This window comes from Oncorhynchus gorbuscha, linkage group LG09 (genome assembly GCF_021184085.1).
Source record: "Oncorhynchus gorbuscha isolate QuinsamMale2020 ecotype Even-year linkage group LG09, OgorEven_v1.0, whole genome shotgun sequence".
Lineage (NCBI taxonomy): Eukaryota > Metazoa > Chordata > Actinopteri > Salmoniformes > Salmonidae > Oncorhynchus > Oncorhynchus gorbuscha.
In genome coordinates this window covers 27,554,956-27,581,604 of record NC_060181.1, presented here as the reverse complement: position 1 = coordinate 27,581,604, position 26,649 = coordinate 27,554,956, and positions in this window count along the sequence as shown.

The following is a 26,649-nucleotide window of genomic DNA, read 5'->3' as shown; positions in this document are numbered from 1 at the left end:
GATGAGGGATACATGGAAGGATAGATGAGGGATTCATGGAGGGACAGATGAGGGCTACATGGAGGGATAGATGAGGGATACATGGAGGGATACAAGGAGGGATAGATGAGGAATACATGGAGGGATAGATGAGGACTACATTGAGAGATAGATGAGGGATACATAGAGGGATACAATGTGGGATAGATGAGGGATACATGGAGGGATAGATGAGGGATACATGGAGGGAGAGATGAGGGATACATGGAGGGATAAATGGAGGGATAGATAAGGGATACATGGAGGAATAGATGAGGGATACATGGAGGGATACATGGAGGGAGAGATGAGGGATACATGGAGAGATGAGGGATACATGGAGGGAAAGATGAGGGATACATGGAGGGATAGAGGAGGGATATATGTAGGGATAGAGGAGGGATACATGGAGGGATAGATGAGGGATACATGGAGGGATAGATGAGGGATTCATGGAGGGACAGATGAGGGCTACATGGAGGGATAGATGAGGGATACATGGAGGGATACAAGGAGGGATAGATGAGGAATACATGGAGGGATAGATAAGGGATACATGGAGGGATACATGGAGGGATAGATGAGGGATACATGGAGGGATAGATGAGGGATACATGGAGGAATAGATGAGGGATACATGGTGGGATACATGGAGGGATAGATGAGGGATAGATGAGGGATACATGGAGGGATAGATAAGGGATAGATGAGGGATACATGGAGGGACACATGGAGGGATAGATGAGGGATACATGGAGGGATAGATGAAGGATACATGGAGGGATAGATGAGGGATACATGGAGGGATAGATGAGGAATACATGGAGGGATAGATGAAGGATACATGGAGGGATAGATGAGGGATACTTGGAAGGATACATGTAGGGAGACATGGAGGGATAGATGAGGGATAGATGAGGGATACGATGGAGGGATGCGTGGAACGATCGATGAGGGATACATGGAGGGATAGATGAGGGATAGATGAGGGATACATGGAGGGATAGATGAGGGATACATGGAGGGAAAGATGAGGGATAGATGAGGGATACATGGAGGAATAGATGAGGGATAGATGAGGGATATATGGAGGGATAGATGGGGATACATGGAGGGATAGATGAGGGATACATGGAGGGATATATGAGGGATACATGGAGGGATATATGAGGGATACATGGAGGGATAGATGAGGGATACATGGAGGGATAGATAAGGGATAAATGGAGGATATGAGGGATACATGGAGGAATAGATGAGGGATACATGGAGGATACATGGATGGAGAGATGAGGGATACATGGAGGGAAAGATGAGGGATACATGGAGGGATAGAGGAGGGATACATGGAGGGATAGAGGAGGGATACATGGAGGGATAGATGGAGGGGTAGATGAGGGATACATGGAGGGATAGATGAGGGCTACATGTAGGGATAGACGAGGATACATGGAGGGATACAAGGAGGGATAGATGAGGAATACATGGAGGGATAGATGACGGGATACATGGGGATACATGGAGGGACAGATGATGGATACATGGAGGGATAGATGAGGGATACATGGAGGGATAGATGAGGGATACATGGAGGGAGAGATGAGGGATACATGGAGGGATAAATGGAGGGATAGATAAGGGATACATGGAGGAATAGATGAGGGATACATGGAGGGATACATGGAGGGAGAGATGAGGGATACATGGAGAGATGAGGGATACATGGAGGGAAAGATGAGGGATACATGGAGGGATAGAGGAGGGATATATGTAGGGATAGAGGAGGGATACATGGAGGGATAGATGAGGGATACATGGAGGGATAGATGAGGGATTCATGGAGGGACAGATGAGGGCTACATGGAGGGATAGATGAGGGATACATGGAGGGATACAAGGAGGGATAGATGAGGAATACATGGAGGGATAGATAAGGGATACATGGAGGGATACATGGAGGGATAGATGAGGGATACATGGAGGGATAGATGAGGGATACATGGAGGGATAGATATGGGATACATGGAGGGATACATGGAGGGATAGATGAGGGATAGATGAGGGATACATGGAGGGATAGATAAGGGATAGATGAGGGATACATGGAGGGACACATGGAGGGATAGATGAGGTATACATGGAGGGATAGATGAAGGATACATGGAGGGATAGATGAGGGATACATGGAGGGATAGATGAGGAATACATGGAGGGATAGATGAAGGATACATGGAGGGATAGATGAGGGATACTTGGAAGGATACATGTAGGGAGACATGGAGGGATAGATGAGGGATAGATGAGGGATACGTGGAGGGATGCGTGGAGCGATCGATGAGGGATACATGGAGGGATAGATGAGGGATAGATGAGGGATACATGGAGGGATAGATGAGGGATACATGGAGGGAAAGATGAGGGATAGATGAGGGATACATGGAGGAATAGATGAGGGATAGATGAGGGATATATGGAGGGATAGATGGGGGATACATGGAGGGATAGATGAGGGATACATGGAGGGATATATGAGGGATACATGGAGGGATATATGAGGGATACATGGAGGGATAGATGAGGGATACATGGAGGGATAGATAAGGGATAAATGGAGGGATATATGAGGGATACATGGAGGAATAGATGAGGGATACATGGAGGGATACATGGATGGAGAGATGAGGATACATGGAGGGAAAGATGAGGGATACATGGAGGGATAGAGGAGGGATACATGGAGGGATAGAGGAGGGATACATGGAGGGATAGATGGAGGGGTAGATGAGGGATACATGGAGGGATAGATGAGGGCTACATGTAGGGATAGATGAGGGATACATGGAGGGATACAAGGAGGGATAGATGAGGAATACATGGAGGGATAGATACGGGATACATGGGGGGATACATGGAGGGATAGATGATGGATACATGGAGGGATAGATGAGGGATACATGGAGGGATAGATAAGGGATACATGGAGGGACACAAGGAGGGATAGATGAGGGATACATGGAGGGAGATATGAGGGATACATGGAGGGATACAAGGAGGGATACATGGAGGGATAGATGGAGGGATAGATGAGGGCTACATGGAGGGATAGATGAGGGATAGATGAGGGATACGTGGAGGGATGCATGGAGGGATCGATGAGGGATACATGGAGGGATAGATGAGGGATAGATGAGGGATACATGGAGGGATAGATGAGGGATACATGGAGGGAAAGATGAGGGATAGATGAGGGATACATGGAGGGATAGATGAGGGATACATGGAGGGAAAGATGATTGATACATGGAGGTATACATGGAGGGATAGATGAGGGATACATGGAGGGATACATGGAGGGATACATGGAGGAATAGATGAGGGATAGATGAGTGATATATGGAGGGATAGATGGGGGATACATGGAGGGATAGATGAGGGATTCATGGAGGGATAGATGAGGGATACATGGAGGATAGATGAGGGATACATGGAGGAATAGATGAGGGATACATGGTGGGATACATGGAGGGAGAGATGAGGGATACATGGAGAGATGAGGGATGCATGGAGGGAAAGATGAGGGATACATGGAGGGATAGATGAGGGATACATGGAGGGATAGATGAGGGATACATGGAGGGATAGATGAGGGCTACATGGAGGGATAGATGAGGATACATGGAGGGATGCAAGGAGGGATAGATGAGGAATACATGGAGGGATAGATAAGGGATACATGGAGGGATACATGGAGGGATAGATGAGGAATAGATGAGGGATACATGGAGGGATAGATGAGGGATAAATGGAGGGATAGATGAGGGATACATGGTGGAATAGATGAGGGATATATGGAGGGATACATGGAGGGAGAGATGAGGGATGCATGGAGGGAAAGATGAGGGATGCATGGAGGGATAGATAAGGGATACATGGAGGGATAGAGGATGGATACATGGAGGGATAGATGAGGGATACATGGAGGGATATATGAGGGATACATGGAGGGATAGATGAGGGCTACATGGAGGGATAGATGAGGGATACATGGAGGGATACAAGGAGGGATAGATGAGGAATACATGGAGGGATAGATGAGGGATACATGGAGGGACACATGGAGGGATAGATGAGGGATACATGGAGGGGTAGATGAGGGATACATGGAGGGATAGATGAGGGATACATGGAGGGACACATTGAGGGATAGATGAGGGATGCATGGAGGGATAGATGAGGGATACATGGAGGGATAGATGAGGAATACATGGAGGGATAGATGAAGGATACATGGAGAGATAGATGGAGGGATAGATGAGGGCTACATGGAGGGATAGATGAGGGATACTTGGAGGGATACATGTAGGGAGACATGGAGGGATAGATGAGGGATAGATGAGGGATACGTGGAGGGATGCATGGAGCGATCGATGAGGGATACATGGAGGGATAGATGAGGGATAGATGAGGGATACATGGAGGGATACATGAGGGATACATGGAGGGATAGATGAGGGATACATGGAGGAATAGATGAGGGATAGATGAGGGATATATGGAGGGATAGATGAGGGATACATGGAGGGATACATGGAGGGATACATGGAGGAATAGATGAGGGATAGATGAGGGATATATGGAGGGATAGACGGGGGATACATGGAGGGATAGATGAGGGATTCATGGAGGGATAGATGAGGGATACATGGAGGGATAGATGAGGGATACATGGAGGAATAGATGAGGGATACATGGAGGGATACATGGAGGAGAGATGAGGGATACATGGAGAGATGAGGGATGCATGGAGGGAAAGATGAGGGATACATGGAGGGATATATAGGGATAGATGAGGGATACATGGAGGGATAGATGAGGGATACATGGAGGGATAGATGAGGGCTACATGGAGGGATAGATGAGGGATACATGGAGGGATACAAGGAGGGATAGATGAGGAATACATGGAGGGATAGATAAGGGATACATGGAGGGATAGATGAGGGATAAATGGAGGGATAGATGAGGGATACATGGAGGAATAGATGAGGGATACATGGAGGGATACATGGAGGGAGAGATGAGGAATCATGGAGAGATGAGGGATACATGGAGGGAAAGATGAGGGATACATGGAGGAGAGATGAGGGATACATGGAGGGATAAATGGAGGGATAGATAAGGGATACATGGAGGAATAGATGAGGGATACATGGAGGGATACATGGAGGAGAGATGAGGGATACATGGAGAGATGAGGGATACATGGAGGGAAAGATGAGGGATACATGGAGGGATAGAGGAGGGATATATGTAGGGATAGAGGAGGGATACATGGAGGGATAGATGAGGATACATGGAGGGATAGATGAGGGATTCATGGAGGGACAGATGAGGGATACATGGAGGGATAGATGAGGGATACATGGAGGGATACAAGGAGGGATAGATGAGGAATACATGGAGGGATAGATAGGGATACATGGAGGGATACATGGAGGGATAGATGAGGGATACATGGAGGGACAGATGAGGGATACATGGAGGGATAGATGGGATACATGGAGGGATACATGGAGGGATAGATGAGGGATAGATGAGGGATACATGGAGGGATAGATAAGGGATAGATGAGGGATACATGGAGGGACACATGGAGGATAGATGAGGGATACATGGAGGGATAGATGAAGGATACATGGAGGGATAGATGAGGGATACATGGAGGGATAGATGAGGAATACATGGAGGGATAGATGAAGGATACATGGAGGGATAGATGAGGGATACTTGGAAGGATAGATGTAGGGAGACATGGAGGGATAGATGAGGATAGATGAGGGATACGTGGAGGGATGCGTGGAGCGATCGATGAGGGATACATGGAGGGATAGATGAGGGATAGATGAGGGATACATGGAGGGATAGATGAGGGATACATGGAGGGAAAGATGGAGGGATAGATGAGGGATACATGGAGGAATAGATGAGGGATAGATGAGGGATATATGGAGGGATAGATGGGGGATACATGGAGGGATAGATGAGGGATACATGGAGGGATAGATGAGGGATACATGGAGGGATATATGAGGGATACATGGAGGGATAGATGAGGGATACATGGAGGGATAGATAAGGGATAAATGGAGGGATATATGAGGGATACATGGAGGAATAGATGAGGGATACATGGAGGATACATGGATGGAGAGATGAGGGATACATGGAGGGAAAGATGAGGGATACATGGAGGGATAGAGGAGGGATACATGGAGGGATAGAGGAGGGATACATGGAGGGATAGATGGAGGGGTAGATGAGGGATACATGGAGGGATAGATGAGGGCTACATGTAGGGATAGATGAGGGATACATGGAGGGATACAAGGAGGGATAGATGAGGAATACATGGAGGGATAGATACGGGATACATGGGGGATACATGGAGGGATAGATGATGGATACATGGAGGGATAGATGAGGGATACATGGAGGGATAGATGAGGGATACATGGAGGGAGAGATGAGGGATACATGGAGGGATAAATGGAGGGATAGATAAGGGATACATGGAGGAATAGATGAGGATACATGGAGGGATACATGGAGGGAGAGATGAGGGATACATGGAGAGATGAGGGATACATGGAGGGAAAGATGAGGGATACATGGAGGGATAGAGGAGGGATATATGTAGGGATAGAGGAGGGATACATGGAGGGATAGATGAGGGATACATGGAGGGATAGATGAGGGATTCATGGAGGGACAGATGAGGGCTACATGGAGGGATAGATGAGGGATACATGGAGGGATACAAGGAGGGATAGATGAGGAATACATGGAGGGATAGATAGGGATACATGGAGGGATACATGGAGGGATAGATGAGGGATACATGGAGGGATAGATGAGGGATACATGGAGGGATAGATATGGGATACATGGAGGGATACATGGAGGGATAGATGAGGGATAGATGAGGGATACATGGAGGGATAGATAAGGGATAGATGAGGGATACATGGAGGGAGGGACATGGAGGGATAGATGAGGATACATGGAGGGATAGATGAAGGATACATGGAGGGATAGATGAGGGATACATGGAGGAATAGATGAGGAATACATGGAGGGATAGATGAAGGATACATGGAGGGATAGATGAGGGATACATGGAAGGATACATGTAGGGAGACATGGAGGGATAGATGAGGGATAGATGAGGGATACGTGGAGGGATGCGTGGAGCGATCGATGAGGGATACATGGAGGGATAGATGAGGGATAGATGAGGGATACATGGAGGGATAGATGAGGGATACATGGAGGGAAAGATGAGGGATAGATGAGGGATACATGGAGGAATAGATGAGGGATAGATGAGGGATATGGAGGGATAGATGGGGATACATGGAGGGATAGATGAGGGATACATGGAGGGATAGATGAGGGATACATGGAGGGATATATGAGGGATACATGGAGGGATAGATGAGGGATACATGGAGGGATAGAGAGGAAGGGATAAATGGAGGGATATATGGAGGGATACATGGAGGAATAGATGAGGGATACATGGAGGGATACATGGATGGAGAGATGAGGGATACATGGAGGAAAGATGAGGGATACATGGAGGGATAGAGGAGGGATACATGGAGGGATAGAGGAGGGATACATGGAGGGATAGATGGAGGGGTAGATGAGGGATACATGGAGGGATAGATGAGGGCTACATGTAGGGATAGATGAGGGATACATGGAGGGATACAGAGGAGGGATAGATGAGGAATACATGGAGGGATAGATGGAGGGATACATGGGGGGATACATGGAGGGATAGATGATGGATACATGGAGGGATAGATGAGGGATACATGGAGGGATAGATAAGGGATACATGGAGGGACACAAGGAGGGATAGATGAGGGATACATGGAGGGAGATATGAGGGATACATGGAGGGATACACGAGGAGGGATACATGGAGGGATAGATGGAGGGATAGATGAGGGCTACATGGAGGGATAGATGAGGGATAGATGAGGATACGTGGAGGGATGCATGGAGGGATCGATGAGGGATACATGGAGGGATAGATGAGGGATAGATGAGGGATACATGGAGGGATAGATGAGGGATACATGGAGGGAAAGATGAGGGATAGATGAGGGATACATGGAGGGATAGATGAGGGATACATGGAGGGAAAGATGATTGATACATGGAGGTATACATGGAGGGATAGATGAGGGATACATGGAGGGATACATGGAGGGATACATGGAGGAATAGATGAGGGATAGATGAGTGATATATGGAGGGATAGATGGGGGATACATGGAGGGATAGATGAGGATTCATGGAGGGATAGATGAGGGATACATTGAGGGATACATGGAGGAATAGATGAGGGATACATGGTGGGATACATGGAGGGAGAGATGAGGGATACATGGAGAGATGAGGGATGCATGGAGGGAAAGATGATGGGATACATGGAGGGATAGATGAGGGATACATGGAGGGATAGATGAGGGATACATGGAGGGATAGATGAGGGCTACATGGAGGGATAGATGAGGGATACATGGAGGGATGCAAGGAGGGATAGATGAGGAATACATGGAGGGATAGATAAGGGATACATGGAGGGATACATGGAGGGATAGATGAGGAATAGATGAGGGATACATGGAGGGATAGATGAGGGATAAATGGAGGGATAGATGAGGGATACATGGTGGAATAGATGAGGGATATATGGAGGGATACATGGAGGGAGAGATGAGGGATGCATGGAGGGAAAGATGAGGGATGCATGGAGGGATAGATAAGGGATACATGGAGGGATAGAGGATGGATACATGGAGGGATAGATGAGGGATACATGGAGGGATATATGAGGGATACATGGAGGGATAGATGAGGGCTACATGGAGGGATAGATGAGGGATACATGGAGGGATACAAGGAGGGATAGATGAGGAATACATGGAGGGATAGATGAGGGCTACATGGAGGGATAGATGAGGGATAGATGAGGGATACGTGGAGGGATGCATGGAGGGATCGATGAGGGATACATGGAGGGATAGATGAGGGATAGATGAGGGATACATGGAGGGATAGATGAGGGATACATGGAGGGAAAGATGAGGGATAGATGAGGGATACATGGAGGGATAGATGAGGGATACATGGAGGGAAAGATGATTGATACATGGAGGTATACATGGAGGGATAGATGAGGGATACATGGAGGGATACATGGAGGGATACATGGAGGAATAGATGAGGGATAGATGAGTGATATATGGAGGGATAGATGGGGGATACATGGAGGGATAGATGAGGGATTCATGGAGGGATAGATGAGGGATACATTGAGGGATACATGGAGGAATAGATGAGGGATACATGGTGGGATACATGGAGGGAGAGATGAGGGATACATGGAGAGATGAGGGATGCATGGAGGGAAAGATGAGGGATACATGGAGGGATAGATGAGGGATACATGGAGGGATAGATGAGGGATACATGGAGGGATAGATGAGGGCTACATGGAGGGATAGATGAGGGATACATGGAGGGATGCAAGGAGGGATAGATGAGGAATACATGGAGGGATAGATAAGGGATACATGGAGGGATACATGGAGGGATAGATGAGGAATAGATGAGGGATACATGGAGGGATAGATGAGGGATAAATGGAGGGATAGATGAGGGATACATGGTGGAATAGATGAGGGATACATGGAGGGATACATGGAGGGAGAGATGAGGGATGCATGGAGGGAAAGATGAGGGATGCATGGAGGGATAGAGGAGGGATACATGGAGGGATAGAGGATGGATACATGGAGGGATAGATGAGGGATACATGGAGGGATATATGAGGGATACATGGAGGGATAGATGAGGGCTACATGGAGGGATAGATGAGGGATACATGGAGGGATACAAGGAGGGATAGATGAGGAATACATGGAGGGATAGATGAGGGATACATGGAGGGACACATGGAGGGATAGATGAGGGATACATGGAGGGGTAGATGAGGGATACATGGAGGGATAGATGAGGGATACATGGAGGGACACATTGAGGGATAGATGAGGGATGCATGGAGGGATAGATGAGGGATACATGGAGGGATAGATGAGGAATACATGGAGGGATAGATGAAGGATACATGGAGAGATAGATGGAGGGATAGATGAGGGCTACATGGAGGGATAGATGAGGGATACTTGGAGGGATACATGTAGGGAGACATGGAGGATAGATGAGGGATAGATGAGGGATACGTGGAGGGATGCATGGAGCGATCGATGAGGGATACATGGAGGGATAGATGAGGGATAGATGAGGGATACATGGAGGGATACATGAGGGATACATGGAGGGATAGATGAGGGATACATGGAGGAATAGATGAGGGATAGATGAGGGATATATGGAGGGATAGATGAGGGATACATGGAGGGATACATGGAGGGATACATGGAGGAATAGATGAGGGATAGATGAGGGATATATGGAGGGATAGATGGGGGATACATGGAGGGATAGATGAGGGATTCATGGAGGGATAGATGAGGGATACATGGAGGGATAGATGAGGGATACATGGAGGAATAGATGAGGGATACATGGAGGGATACATGGAGGGAGAGATGAGGGATACATGGAGAGATGAGGGATGCATGGAGGAAAGATGAGGGATACATGGAGGGATATATAAGGGATACATGGAGGGATAGATGAGGGATACATGGAGGGATAGATGAGGGATACATGGAGGGATAGATGAGGGCTACATGGAGGGATAGATGAGGGATACATGGAGGGATACAAGGAGGGATAGATGAGGAATACATGGAGGGATAGATAAGGGATACATGGAGGGATAGATGAGGGATAAATGGAGGGATAGATGAGGGATACATGGAGGAATAGATGAGGGATACATGGAGGGATACATGGAGGGAGAGATGAGGAATCATGGAGAGATGAGGGATGCATGGAGGGAAAGATGAGGGATACATGGAGGGATAGATAAGGGATACATGGAGGGATAGAGGAGGGATAGATGAGGGATACATGGAGGGATAGATGAGGGATACATGGAGGAATAGATGAGGGCTACATGGAGGGATAGATGAGGGATACATGGAGGGATACAAGGAGGGATAGATGAGGAATACATGGAGGGATAGATAAGGGATACATGGAGGGATACATGGAGGGATAAATGAGGGATAGATGAGGGATACATGGAGGGATAGATAAGGGATACATGGAGGAATAGATGAGGGATACATGGAGGGATACATGGAGGGAGAGATGAGGGATACATGGAGAGATGAGGGATACATGGAGGGAAAGATGAGGGATACATGGAGGGATAGAGGAGGGATATATGTAGGGATAGAGGAGGGATACATGGAGGGATAGATGAGGGATACATGGAGGGATAGATGAGGGATTCATGGAGGGACAGATGAGGGCTACATGGAGGGATAGATGAGGGATACATGAGGGATACATGGAGGGATACAAGGAGGGATAGATGAGGAATACATGGAGGGATAGATAAGGGATACATGGAGGGATACATGGAGGGATAGATGAGGGATACATGGAGGGATAGATGAGGGATACATGGAGGGATAGATATGGGATACATGGAGGGATACATGGAGGGATAGATGAGGGATAGATGAGGGATACATGGAGGGATAGATAAGGGATAGATGAGGGATACATGGAGGGATAGATGAGGGATACATGGAGGGATAGATGAAGGATACATGGAGGGATAGATGAGGGATACATGGAGGGATAGATGAGGAATACATGGAGGGATAGATGAAGGATACATGGAGGGATAGATGAGGGATACTTGGAAGGATACATGTAGGGAGACATGGAGGGATAGATGAGGGATAGATGAGGGATACGTGGAGGGATGCATGGAGCGATCGATGAGGGATACATGGAGGGATAGATGAGGGATAGATGAGGGATACATGGAGGGATAGATGAGGGATACATGGAGGGATAGATGAGGGCTACATGGAGGGATAGATGAGGGATACATGGAGGGATACAAGGAGGGATAGATGAGGAATACATGGAGGGATAGATAAGGGATACATGGAGGGATACATGGAGGGATAGATGAGGAATAGATGAGGGATACATGGAGGGATAGATGAGGGATAAATGGAGGGATAGATGAGGGATACATGGTGGAATAGATGAGGGATATATGGAGGGATACATGGAGGGAGAGATGAGGGATGCATGGAGGGAAAGATGAGGGATGCATGGAGGGATAGATAAGGGATACATGGAGGGATAGAGGATGGATACATGGAGGGATAGATGAGGGATACATGGAGGGATATATGAGGGATACATGGAGGGATAGATGAGGGCTACATGGAGGGATAGATGAGGGATACATGGAGGGATACAAGGAGGGATAGATGAGGAATACATGGAGGGATAGATGAGGGATACATGGAGGGACACATGGAGGGATAGATGAGGGATACATGGAGGGGTAGATGAGGGATACATGGAGGGATAGATGAGGGATACATGGAGGGACACATTGAGGGATAGATGAGGGATGCATGGAGGGATAGATGAGGGATACATGGAGGGATAGATGAGGAATACATGGAGGGATAGATGAAGGATACATGGAGAGATAGATGGAGGGATAGATGAGGGCTACATGGAGGGATAGATGAGGGATACTTGGAGGGATACATGTAGGGAGACATGGAGGGATAGATGAGGGATAGATGAGGGATACGTGGAGGGATGCATGGAGCGATCGATGAGGGATACATGGAGGGATAGATGAGGGATAGATGAGGGATACATGGAGGGATACATGAGGGATACATGGAGGGATAGATGAGGGATACATGGAGGAATAGATGAGGGATAGATGAGGGATATATGGAGGGATAGATGAGGGATACATGGAGGGATACATGGAGGGATACATGGAGGAATAGATGAGGGATAGATGAGGGATATATGGAGGGATAGACGGGGGATACATGGAGGGATAGATGAGGGATTCATGGAGGGATAGATGAGGGATACATGGAGGGATAGATGAGGGATACATGGAGGAATAGATGAGGGATACATGGAGGGATACATGGAGGGAGAGATGAGGGATACATGGAGAGATGAGGGATGCATGGAGGAAAGATGAGGGATACATGGAGGGATATATAAGGGATAGATGGAGGGATAGATGGAGGGATAGATGGAGGAATACATGGAGGGATACATGGAGGGATAGATGGGGGGATACATGGAGGGATAGATGATGGATACATGGAGGGATAGATGAGGGATACATGGAGGGATAGATGAGGGATACATGGAGGGATAGATGAGGGATACATGGAGGGATAAATGGAGGGATAGATGAGGGATACATGGAGGAATAGATGAGGGATACATGGAGGGATACATGGAGGGAGAGATGAGGGATACATGGAGAGATGAGGGATACATGGAGGGAAAGATGAGGGATACATGGAGGGATAGAGAGGGATATATGTAGGGATAGGGAGGGATACATGGAGGGATAGATGAGGGATACATGGAGGGATAGATGAGGGATTCATGGAGGACAGATGAGGGCTACATGGAGGGATAGATGAGGGATACATGGAGGGATACAAGGAGGGATAGATGAGGAATACATGGAGGGATAGATAAGGGATACATGGAGGGATACATGGAGGGATAGATGAGGGATACATGGAGGGATAGATGAGGGATACATGGAGGGATAGATAGGGATACATGGAGGGATACATGGAGGGATAGATGAGGGATAGATGGAGGGATAGATGAGGGATACATGGAGGGATAGATGATGGATGGATACATGGAGGGACACATGGAGGGATAGATGAGGGATACATGGAGGGATAGATGAGGGATACATGGAGGGATAGATGAGGGATACATGGAGGGATAGATGAGGAATACATGGAGGGATAGATGAAGGATACATGGAGGGATAGATGAGGGATACTTGGAAGGATACATGTAGGGAGACATGGAGGGATAGATGAGGGATAGATGAGGGATACGTGGAGGGATGCATGGAGCGATCGATGAGGGATACATGGAGGGATAGATGAGGGATAGATGAGGGATACATGGAGGGATAGATGAGGGATACATGGAGGGAAAGATGAGGGATAGATGAGGGATACATGGAGGAATAGATGAGGGATAGATGAGGGATATATGGAGGGATAGATGGGGGATACATGGAGGGATAGATGAGGGATACATGGAGGGATACATGAGGGATACATGGAGGGATAGATGAGGGATACATGGAGGGATAGATGAGGGATACATGGAGGGATAGATAAGGGATAAATGGAGGGATATGAGGGATACATGGAGGAATAGATGAGGGATACATGGAGGGATACATGGATGGAGAGATGAGGGATACATGGAGGGAAAGATGAGGGATACATGGAGGGATAGAGGAGGGATACATGGAGGGATAGAGGAGGATACATGGAGGGATAGATGGAGGGTAGATGAGGGATACATGGAGGGATAGATGAGGGCTACATGTAGGGATAGATGAGGGATACATGGAGGGATACAAGGAGGGATAGCTACATAGGGATAGGAATACATGGAGGGATAGATACGGGATACATGGGGGGATACATGGAGGGATAGATGATGGATACATGGAGGGATAGATGAGGGATACATGGAGGGATAGATAAGGGATACATGGAGGGACACAAGGAGGGATAGATGAGGGATACATGGAGGGAGATATGAGGGATACATGGAGGGATACAAGGAGGGATACATGGAGGGATAGATGGAGGGATAGATGAGGGCTACATGGAGGGATAGATGAGGGATAGATGAGGGATACGTGGAGGGATGCATGGAGGGATCGATGAGGGATACATGGAGGGATAGATGAGGGATAGATGAGGGATACATGGAGGGATAGATGAGGGATACATGGAGGGAAAGATGAGGGATAGATGAGGGATACATGGAGGGATAGATGAGGGATACATGGAGGGAAAGATGATTGATACATGGAGGTATACATGGAGGGATAGATGAGGGATACATGGAGGGATACATGGAGGGATACATGGAGGAATAGATGAGGGATAGATGAGTGATATATGGAGGGATAGATGGGGGATACATGGAGGGATAGATGAGGGATTCATGGAGGGATAGATGAGGGATACATTGAGGGATACATGGAGGAATAGATGAGGGATACATGGTGGGATACATGGAGGGAGAGATGAGGGATACATGGAGAGATGAGGGATGCATGGAGGAAAGATGAGGGATACATGGAGGGATAGATGAGGGATACATGGAGGGATAGATGAGGGATACATGGAGGGATAGATGAGGGCTACATGGAGGGATAGATGAGGGATACATGGAGGGATGCAAGGAGGGATAGATGAGGAATACATGGAGGGATAGATAAGGGATACATGGAGGGATACATGGAGGGATAGATGAGGAATAGATGAGGGATACATGGAGGGATAGATGAGGGATAAATGGAGGGATAGATGAGGGATACATGGTGGAATAGATGAGGGATATATGGAGGGATACATGGAGGGAGAGATGAGGGATGCATGGAGGGAAAGATGAGGGATGCATGGAGGGATAGATAAGGGATACATGGAGGGATAGAGGATGGATACATGGAGGGATAGATGAGGGATACATGGAGGGATATATGAGGGATACATGGAGGGATAGATGAGGGCTACATGGAGGGATAGATGAGGGATACATGGAGGGATACAAGGAGGGATAGATGAGGAATACATGGAGGGATAGATGAGGGATACATGGAGGGACACATGGAGGGATAGATGAGGGATACATGGAGGGGTAGATGAGGGATACATGGAGGGATAGATGAGGGATACATGGAGGGACACATTGAGGGATAGATGAGGGATGCATGGAGGGATAGATGAGGGATACATGGAGGGATAGATGAGGAATACATGGAGGGATAGATGAAGGATACATGGAGAGATAGATGGAGGGATAGATGAGGGCTACATGGAGGGATAGATGAGGGATACTTGGAGGGATACATGTAGGGAGACATGGAGGGATAGATGAGGGATAGATGAGGGATACGTGGAGGGATGCATGGAGCGATCGATGAGGGATACATGGAGGGATAGATGAGGGATAGATGAGGGATACATGGAGGGATACATGAGGGATACATGGAGGGATAGATGAGGGATACATGGAGGAATAGATGAGGGATAGATGAGGGATATATGGAGGGATAGATGAGGGATACATGGAGGGATACATGGAGGGATACATGGAGGAATAGATGAGGGATAGATGAGGGATATATGGAGGGATAGACGGGGATACATGGAGGGGATGAGGGATTCATGGAGGGATAGATGAGGGATACATGGAGGGATAGATGAGGGATACATGGAGGAATAGATGAGGGATACATGGAGGGATACATGGAGGGAGAGATGAGGGATACATGGAGAGATGAGGGATGCATGGAGGGAAAGATGAGGGATACATGGAGGGATATATAAGGGATACATGGAGGGATAGATGAGGGATACATGGAGGGATAGATGAGGGATACATGGAGGGATAGATGAGGGCTACATGGAGGGATAGATGAGGGATACATGGAGGGATACAAGGAGGGATAGATGAGGAATACATGGAGGGATAGATAAGGGATACATGGAGGGATAGATGAGGGATAAATGGAGGGATAGATGAGGGATACATGGAGGAATAGATGAGGGATACATGGAGGGATACATGGAGGGAGAGATGAGGGATCATGGAGAGATGAGTGAGGGATGCATGGAGGGAAAGATGAGGGATACATGGAGGGATAGATAAGGGATACATGGAGGGATAGAGGAGGGATAGATGAGGGATACATGGAGGGATAGATGAGGGATACATGGAGGAATAGATGAGGGCTACATGGAGGGATAGATGAGGGATACATGGAGGGATACAAGGAGGGATAGATGAGGAATACATGGAGGGATAGATAAGGGATACATGGAGGGATACATGGAGGGATAAATGAGGGATAGATGAGGGATACATGGAGGGATAGATAAGGGATACATGGAGGAATAGATGAGGGATACATGGAGGGATACATGGAGGGAGAGATGAGGGATACATGGAGAGATGAGGGATACATGGAGGGAAAGATGAGGGATACATGGAGGGATAGAGGAGGGATATATGTAGGGATAGAGGAGGGATACATGGAGGGATAGATGAGGGATACATGGAGGGATAGATGAGGGATTCATGGAGGGACAGATGAGGGCTACATGGAGGGATAGATGAGGGGAGGGATACATGGAGGGAGGAGGGATAGATGAGGAATACATGGAGGGATAGATAAGGGATACATGGAGGGATACATGGAGGGATAGATGAGGGATACATGGAGGGATAGATGAGGGATACATGGAGGGATAGATATGGGATACATGGAGGGATACATGGAGGGATAGATGAGGGATAGATGAGGGATACATGGAGGGATAGATAAGGGATAGATGGGGATACATGGAGGGATAGATGAGGGATACATGGAGGGATAGATGAAGGATACATGGAGGGATAGATGAGGGATACATGGAGGGATAGATGAGGAATACATGGAGGGATAGATGAAGGATACATGGAGGGATAGATGAGGGATACATGGAAGGATAGATGAGGGAGACATGGAGGGATAGATGAGGGATAGATGAGGGATACGTGGAGGGATGCATGGAGGATCGATGAGGGATACATGGAGGGATAGATGAGGGATAGATGAGGGATACATGGAGGGATAGATGAGGGATACATGGAGGGATAGGAGAGGGCTACATGGAGGGATAGATGAGGGATACATGGAGGGATACAAGGAGGGATAGATGAGGAATACATGGAGGGATAGATAAGGGATACATGGAGGGATACATGGAGGGATAGATGAGGAATAGATGAGGGATACATGGAGGGATAGATGAGGGATAAATGGAGGGATAGATGAGGGATACATGGTGGAATAGATGAGGGATATATGGAGGGATACATGGAGGGAGAGATGAGGGATGCATGGAGGGAAAGATGAGGGATGCATGGAGGGATAGATAAGGGATACATGGAGGGATAGAGGATGGATACATGGAGGGATAGATGAGGGATACATGGAGGGATAGATGGAGGGATACATGGAGGGATAGATGAGGGATACATGGAGGGATAGATGAGGGATACATGGAGGGATACAAGGAGGGATAGATGAGGAATACATGGAGGGATAGATGAGGGATACATGGAGGGACACATGGAGGGATAGATGAGGGATACATGGAGGGATAGATGAGGGATACATGGAGGGATAGATGAGGGATACATGGAGGGACACATTGAGGGATAGATGAGGGATGCATGGAGGGATAGATGAGGGATACATGGAGGGATAGATGAGGAATACATGGAGGGATAGATGAAGGATACATGGAGAGATAGATGGAGGGATAGATGAGGGCTACATGGAGGGATAGATGAGGGATACTTGGAGGGATACATGTAGGGAGACATGGAGGGATAGATGAGGGATAGATGAGGGATACGTGGAGGGATGCATGGAGCGATCGATGAGGGATACATGGAGGGATAGATGAGGGATAGATGAGGGATACATGGAGGGATACATGAGGGATACATGGAGGGATAGATGAGGGATACATGGAGGAATAGATGAGGGATAGATGAGGGATATATGGAGGGATAGATGAGGGATACATGGAGGGATACATGGAGGGATACATGGAGGAATAGATGAGGGATAGATGAGGGATATATGGAGGGATAGACGGGGGATACATGGAGGGATAGATGAGGGATTCATGGAGGGATAGATGAGGGATACATGGAGGGATAGATGAGGGATACATGGAGGAATAGATGAGGGATACATGGAGGGATACATGGAGGGAGAGATGAGGGATACATGGAGAGATGAGGGATGCATGGAGGGAAAGATGAGGGATACATGGAGGGATGAGGGATATGGAGGGATAGATGAGGGATACATGGAGGGATAGATGAGGGATACATGGAGGGATAGATGAGGGCTACATGGAGGGATAGATGAGGGATACATGGAGGGATACAAGGAGGGATAGATGAGGAATACATGGAGGGATAGATAAGGGATACATGGAGGGATAGATGAGGGATAAATGGAGGGATAGATGAGGGATACATGGAGGAATAGATGAGGGATACATGGAGGGATACATGGAGGGAGAGATGAGGGATACATGGAGAGATGAGGGATGCATGGAGGGAAAGATGAGGGATACATGGAGGGATAGATAAGGGATACATGGAGGGATAGAGGAGGGATAGATGAGGGATACATGGAGGGATAGATGAGGGATACATGGAGGAATAGATGAGGGCTACATGGAGGGATAGATGAGGGATACATGGAGGGATACAAGGAGGGATAGATGAGGAATACATGGAGGGATAGATAAGGGATACATGGAGGGATACATGGAGGGATAAATGAGGGATAGATGAGGGATACATGGAGGGATAGATAAGGGATACATGGAGGAATAGATGAGGGATACATGGAGGGATACATGGAGGGAGAGATGAGGGATACATGGAGAGATGAGGGATACATGGATGGAAAGATGAGGGATACATGGAGGGATAGAGGAGGGATATATGTAGGGATAGAGGAGGGATACATGGAGGGATAGATGAGGGATACATGGAGGGATAGATGAGGGATTCATGGAGGGATAGATGAGGAATACAGGAGGGATAGATGAAGGATACATGGAGGGATAGATGAGGGATACTTGGAAGGATACATGTAGGGAGACATGGAGGGATAGATGAGGGATAGATGAGGGATACGTGGAGGGATGCATGGAGCGATCGATGAGGGATACATGGAGGGATAGATGAGGGATAGATGAGGGATACATGGAGGGATAGATGAGGGATACATGGAGGAAAGATGAGGGATAGATGAGGGATACATGGAGGAATAGATGAGGGATAGATGAGGGATATATGGAGGGATAGATGGGGGATACATGGAGGGATAGATGAGGGATACATGGAGGGATAGATGAGGGATACATGGAGGGATATATGAGGGATACATGGAGGGATAGATGAGGGATACATGGAGGGATAGATAAGGGATAAATGGAGGGATATATGAGGGATACATGGAGGAATAGATGGGGATACATGGAGGGATACATGGATGGAGAGATGAGGGATACATGGAGGGAAAGATGAGGGATACATGGAGGGATAGAGGAGGGATACATGGAGGGATAGAGGAGGGATACATGGAGGAGATGGATAGATGGATGGGGATAGATGAGGGATACATGGAGGGATAGAGGAGGGATACATGGAGGGATAGATGGAGGGGTAGATGAGGGCTACATGTAGGGATAGATGAGGAATACATGGAGGGATAGATACGGGATACATGGGGGGATACATGGAGGGATAGATGATGGATACATGGAGGGATAGATGAGGGATACATGGAGGGATAGATAAGGGATACATGGAGGGACACAAGGAGGGATAGATGAGGGATACATGGAGGGAGATATGAGGGATACATGGAGGGATACAAGGAGGGATACATGGAGGGATAGATGGAGGGATAGATGAGGGCTACATGGAGGGATAGATGAGGGATAGATGAGGGATACGTGGAGGGATGCATGGAGGGATCGATGAGGGATACATGGAGGGATAGATGAGGGATAGATGAGGGATACATGGAGGGATAGATGAGGGATACATGGAGGGAAAGATGAGGGATAGATGAGGGATACATGGAGGGATAGATGAGGGATACATGGAGGGAAAGATGATTGATACATGGAGGTATACATGGAGGGATAGATGAGGATACATGGAGGGATACATGGAGGGATACATGGAGGAATAGATGAGGGATAGATGAGTGATATATGGAGGGATAGATGGGGGATACATGGAGGGATAGATGAGGGATTCATGGAGGGATAGATGAGGGATACATGGAGGGATAGATGAGGGATACATGGAGGAATAGATGAGGGATACATGGTGGGATACATGGAGGGAGAGATGAGGGATACATGGAGAGATGAGGGATGCATGGAGGGAAAGATGAGGGATACATGGAGGGATAGATGAGGGATACATGGAGGGATAGATGAGGGATACATGGAGGGATAGATGAGGGCTACATGGAGGGATACATGGAGGGATACAAGGAGGGATATATGGAGGGATACATGGAGGGAGAGATGAGGGATGCATGGAGGGAAAGATGAGGGATGCATGGAGGGATAGATAAGGGATACATGGAGGGATAGAGGATGGATACATGGAGGGATAGATGAGGGATACATGGAGGGATATATGAGGGATACATTGAGGGATAGATGAGGGCTACATGGAGGGATAGATGAGGGATACATGGAGGGATACAAGGAGGGATAGATGAGGAATACATGGAGGGATAGATGAGGGATACATGGAGGGACACATGGAGGGATAGATGAGGGATACATGGGGGTAGATGAGGGATACATGGAGGGATAGATGAGGGATACATGGAGGGACACATTGAGGGATAGATGAGGGATGCATGGAGGGATAGATGAGGGATACATGGAGGGATAGATGAGGAATACATGGAGGGATAGATGAAGGATACATGGAGAGATAGATGGAGGGATAGATGAGGGCTACATGGAGGGATAGATGAGGGATACTTGGAGGGATACATGTAGGGAGACATGGAGGGATAGATGAGGGATAGATGAGGGATACGTGGAGGGATGCATGGAGCGATCGATGAGGGATACATGGAGGGATAGATGAGGGATAGATGAGGGATACATGGAGGGATACATGAGGGATACATGGAGGGATAGATGAGGGATACATGGAGGAATAGATGAGGGATAGATGAGGGATATATGGAGGGATAGATGAGGGATACATGGAGGGATACATGGAGGAATAGATGAGGGATAGATGAGGGATATATGGAGGGATAGACGGGGGATACATGGAGGGATAGATGAGGGATACATGGAGGAATAGATGAGGGATACATGGAGGGATACATGGAGGGAGAGATGAGGGATACATGGAGAGATGAGGGATGCATGGAGGGAAAGATGAGGGATACATGGAGGGATATATAAGGGATACATGGAGGGATAGATGAGGGATACATGGAGGGATAGATGAGGGATACATGGAGGGATAGATGAGGGCTACATGGAGGGATAGATGAGGGATACATGGAGGGATACAAGGAGGGATAGATGAGGAATACATGGAGGGATAGATAAGGGATACATGGAGGGATAGATGAGGGATAAATGGAGGGATAGATGAGGGATACATGGAGGAATAGATGAGGGATACATGGAGGGATACATGGAGGGAGAGATGAGGGATACATGGAGAGATGAGGGATGCATGGAGGGAAAGATGAGGGATACATGGAGGGATAGATAAGGGATACATGGAGGGATAGAGGAGGGATACATGGAGGGATAGATGAGGGATACATGGAGGGATAGATGAGGGATACATGGAGGAATAGATGAGGGCTACATGGAGGGATAGATGAGGGATACATGGAGGGATACAAGGAGGGATAGATGAGGAATACATGGAGGGATAGATAAGGGATACATGGAGGGATACATGGAGGGATAAATGAGGGATAGATGAGGGATACATGGAGGGATAGATAAGGGATAGATGAGGGATACATGGAGGGACACATTGAGGGATAGATGAGGGATGCAAGGAGGGATAGATGAGGGATACATGGAGGGATAGATGAGGAATACATGGAGCGATAGATGAAGGATACATGGAGGGATAGATGAGCGATACATGGAGGGATAGATGGAGGGATAGATGAGGGCTACATTGAGGGATAGATGAGGGATAGATGAGGGATACGTGGAGGGATGCATGGAGCGATCGATGAGGGATACATGGAGGGATAGATGAGGGATAGATGAGGAATACATGGAGGGATAGATGAGGGATACATGGAGGGATAGATGAGGGATACATGGAGGAATAGATGAGGGATATATGGAGGGATAGATGGGGGATACATGGAGGGATAGATGAGGGATACATGGAGGGATAGATGAGGGATACATGGAGGGATAGATGAGGGATAAATGGAGGGATAGATGAGGGATACATGGAGGAATAGATGAGGGATACATGGAGGGATACATGGATGGAGAGATGAGGGATACATGGAGAGATGAGGGATACATGGAGGGAAAGATGAGGGATAGATGAGGGATACATGGAGGGATAGATGAGGGATACATGGAGGGATATATGAGGGATACATGGAGGGATAGATGAGGGCTACATGGAGGGATAGATGAGGGATACATGGAGGGATACAAGGAGGGATAGATGAGGAATACATGGAGGGATAGATAAGGGATACATGGAGGGATACATGGAGGGATAGATGAGGGATAGATGAGGGATACATGGAGGGGTAGATAAGGGATAGATGAGGGATACATGGAGGGACACATGGAGGGATAGATGAGGGATACATGGAGGGATAGATGAGGGATACATGGAGGGATAGATGAGGGATACATGGAGGGACACATTGAGGGATAGATGAGTGATGCATGGAGGGATAGATGAGGGATACATGGAGGGATAGATGAGGAATACATGGAGGGATAGATGAAGGATACATGGAGGGATAGATGAGGGATACATGGAGGGATAGATGGAGGGATAGATGAGGGCTACATGGAGGGATAGATGGGGGATACTTGGAGGGATACATGTAGGGAGACGTGGAGGGATAGATGAGGGATAGATGAGGGATACGTGGAGGGATGCATGGAGCGATCGATGAGGGATACATGGAGGGATAGATGAGGGATACATGGAGGGATACATGAGGGATACATGGAGGGATAGATGAGGGATACATGGAGGAATAGATGAGGGATAGATGAGGGATATATGGAGGGATAGATGAGGGATACATTGAGGGATACATGGAGGGATACATGGAGGAATAGATGAGGGATAGATGAGGGATATATGGAGGGATAGATGGGGGATACATGGAGGGATAGATGAGGGATTCATGGAGGGATAGATGAGGGATACATGGAGGGATAGATGAGGGATACATGGAGGAATAGATGAGGGATACATGGAGGGATACATGGAGGGATAGATGAGGGATACATGGAGAGATGAGGGATGCATGGAGGGGAAGATGGGGGATACATGGAGGGATAGATGAGGGATACATGGAGGGATAGATGAGGGATACATGGAGGGATACAAGGAGGGATACATGAGGGATACATGGAGGGATAGATGAGGGATACATGGAGGAATAGATGAGGGATAGATGAGGGATATATGGAGGGATAGATGAGGATTACATTGAGGGATACACAGAGGGATACATGGAGGAATAGATGAGGGATAGATGAGGGATATATGGAGGGATAGATGGGGGATACATGGAGGGATAGATGAGGGATTCATGGAGGGATAGATGAGGGATACATGGAGGGATAGATGAGGGATACATGGAGGGATACAAGGAGGGATAGATGAGGAATACATGGAGGGATAGATAAGGGATACATGGAGGGATACATGGAGGAATAGATGAGGGATACCTGGAGGGATACATGGAGGGAGAGATGAGGGATACATGGAGAGATGAGGGATGCATGGAGGGAAAGATGGGGGATACATGGAGGGATAGATAAGGGATACATGGAGGGATAGATGAGGGATACATGGAGGGATAGATGAGGGATACATGGAGGGATAGATGAGCGCTACATGGAGGGATAGATGAGGGATACATGGAGGGATACAAGGAGGGATAGATGAGGAATACATGGAGGGATAGATAAGGGATACATGGAGGGATACATGGAGGGATAGATGAGGGATAAATGGAGGAATAGATGAGGGATACATGGAGGGATGCATGGAGGGAGAGATGAGGGATACATGGAGAGATGAGGGATGCATGGAGGGAAAGATGAGGGATACATGGAGGGAAAGATGAGGGATACATGGAGGGATAGAGGAGGGATACATGGAGGGATAGATGAGGGATACATGGAGGGATAGATGAGGGATACATGGAGGGATAGATGAGGGATACATGCAGGGATAGACGAGGGCTACATGGAGGGATAGATGAGGGATACATGGAGGGATACAAGGAGGGATAGATGAGGAATACATGGAGGGATAGATAAGGGATACATGGAGGGATACATGGAGGGATAGATGAGGGATACATGGAGGGATAGATGAGGGATACATGGAGGGATAGATAAGGGATACATGGAGGGACACAAGGAGGGATAGATGAGGGATACATGGAGGGAGAGATGAGGGATACATGGAGGGATACAAGGAGGGATACATGGAGGGATAGATGAGGGCTACATTGAGGGATAGATGAGGGATACGTAGAGGGATGCATGGAGCGATCGATGAGGGATACATGGAGGGATAGATGAGGGATAGATGAGGGATACATGGAGGGATACATGAGGGATACATGGAGGGATAGATGAGGGATACATGGAGGAATAGATGAGGGATAGATGAGGGATATATGGAGGGATAGATGAGGGATACATTGAGGGATACATGGAGGGATACATGGAGGAATAGATGAGGGATAGATGAGGGATATATGGAGGGATAGATGGGGGATACATGGAGGGATAGATGAGGGATTCATGGAGGGATAGATGAGGGATACATGGAGAGATACATGGAGGGAGAGATGAGGGATACATGGAGAGATGAGGGATGCATGGAGGGAAAGATGGGGGATACATGGAGGGATAGATAAGGGATACATGGAGGGATAGATGAGGGATACATGGAGGGATAGATGAGGGATACATGGAGGGATACAAGGAGGGATACATGAGGGATACATGGAGGGATAGATGAGGGATACATGGAGGAATAGATGAGGGATAGATGAGGGATATATGGAGGGATAGATGAGGATTACATTGAGGGATACACAGAGGGATACATGGAGGAATAGATGAGGGATAGATGAGGGATATATGGAGGGACAGATGGGGGATACATGGAGGGATAGATGAGGGATTCATGGAGGGATAGATGAGGGATACATGGAGGGATAGATGAGGGATACATGGAGGGATACAAGGAGGGATAGATGAGGAATACATGGAGGGATAGATAAGGGATACATGGAGGGATACATGGAGGAATAGATGAGGGATACCTGGAGGGATACATGGAGGGAGAGATGAGGGATACATGGAGAGATGAGGGATGCATGGAGGGAAAGATGGGGGATACATGGAGGGATAGATAAGGGATACATGGAGGGATAGATGAGGGATACATGGAGGGATA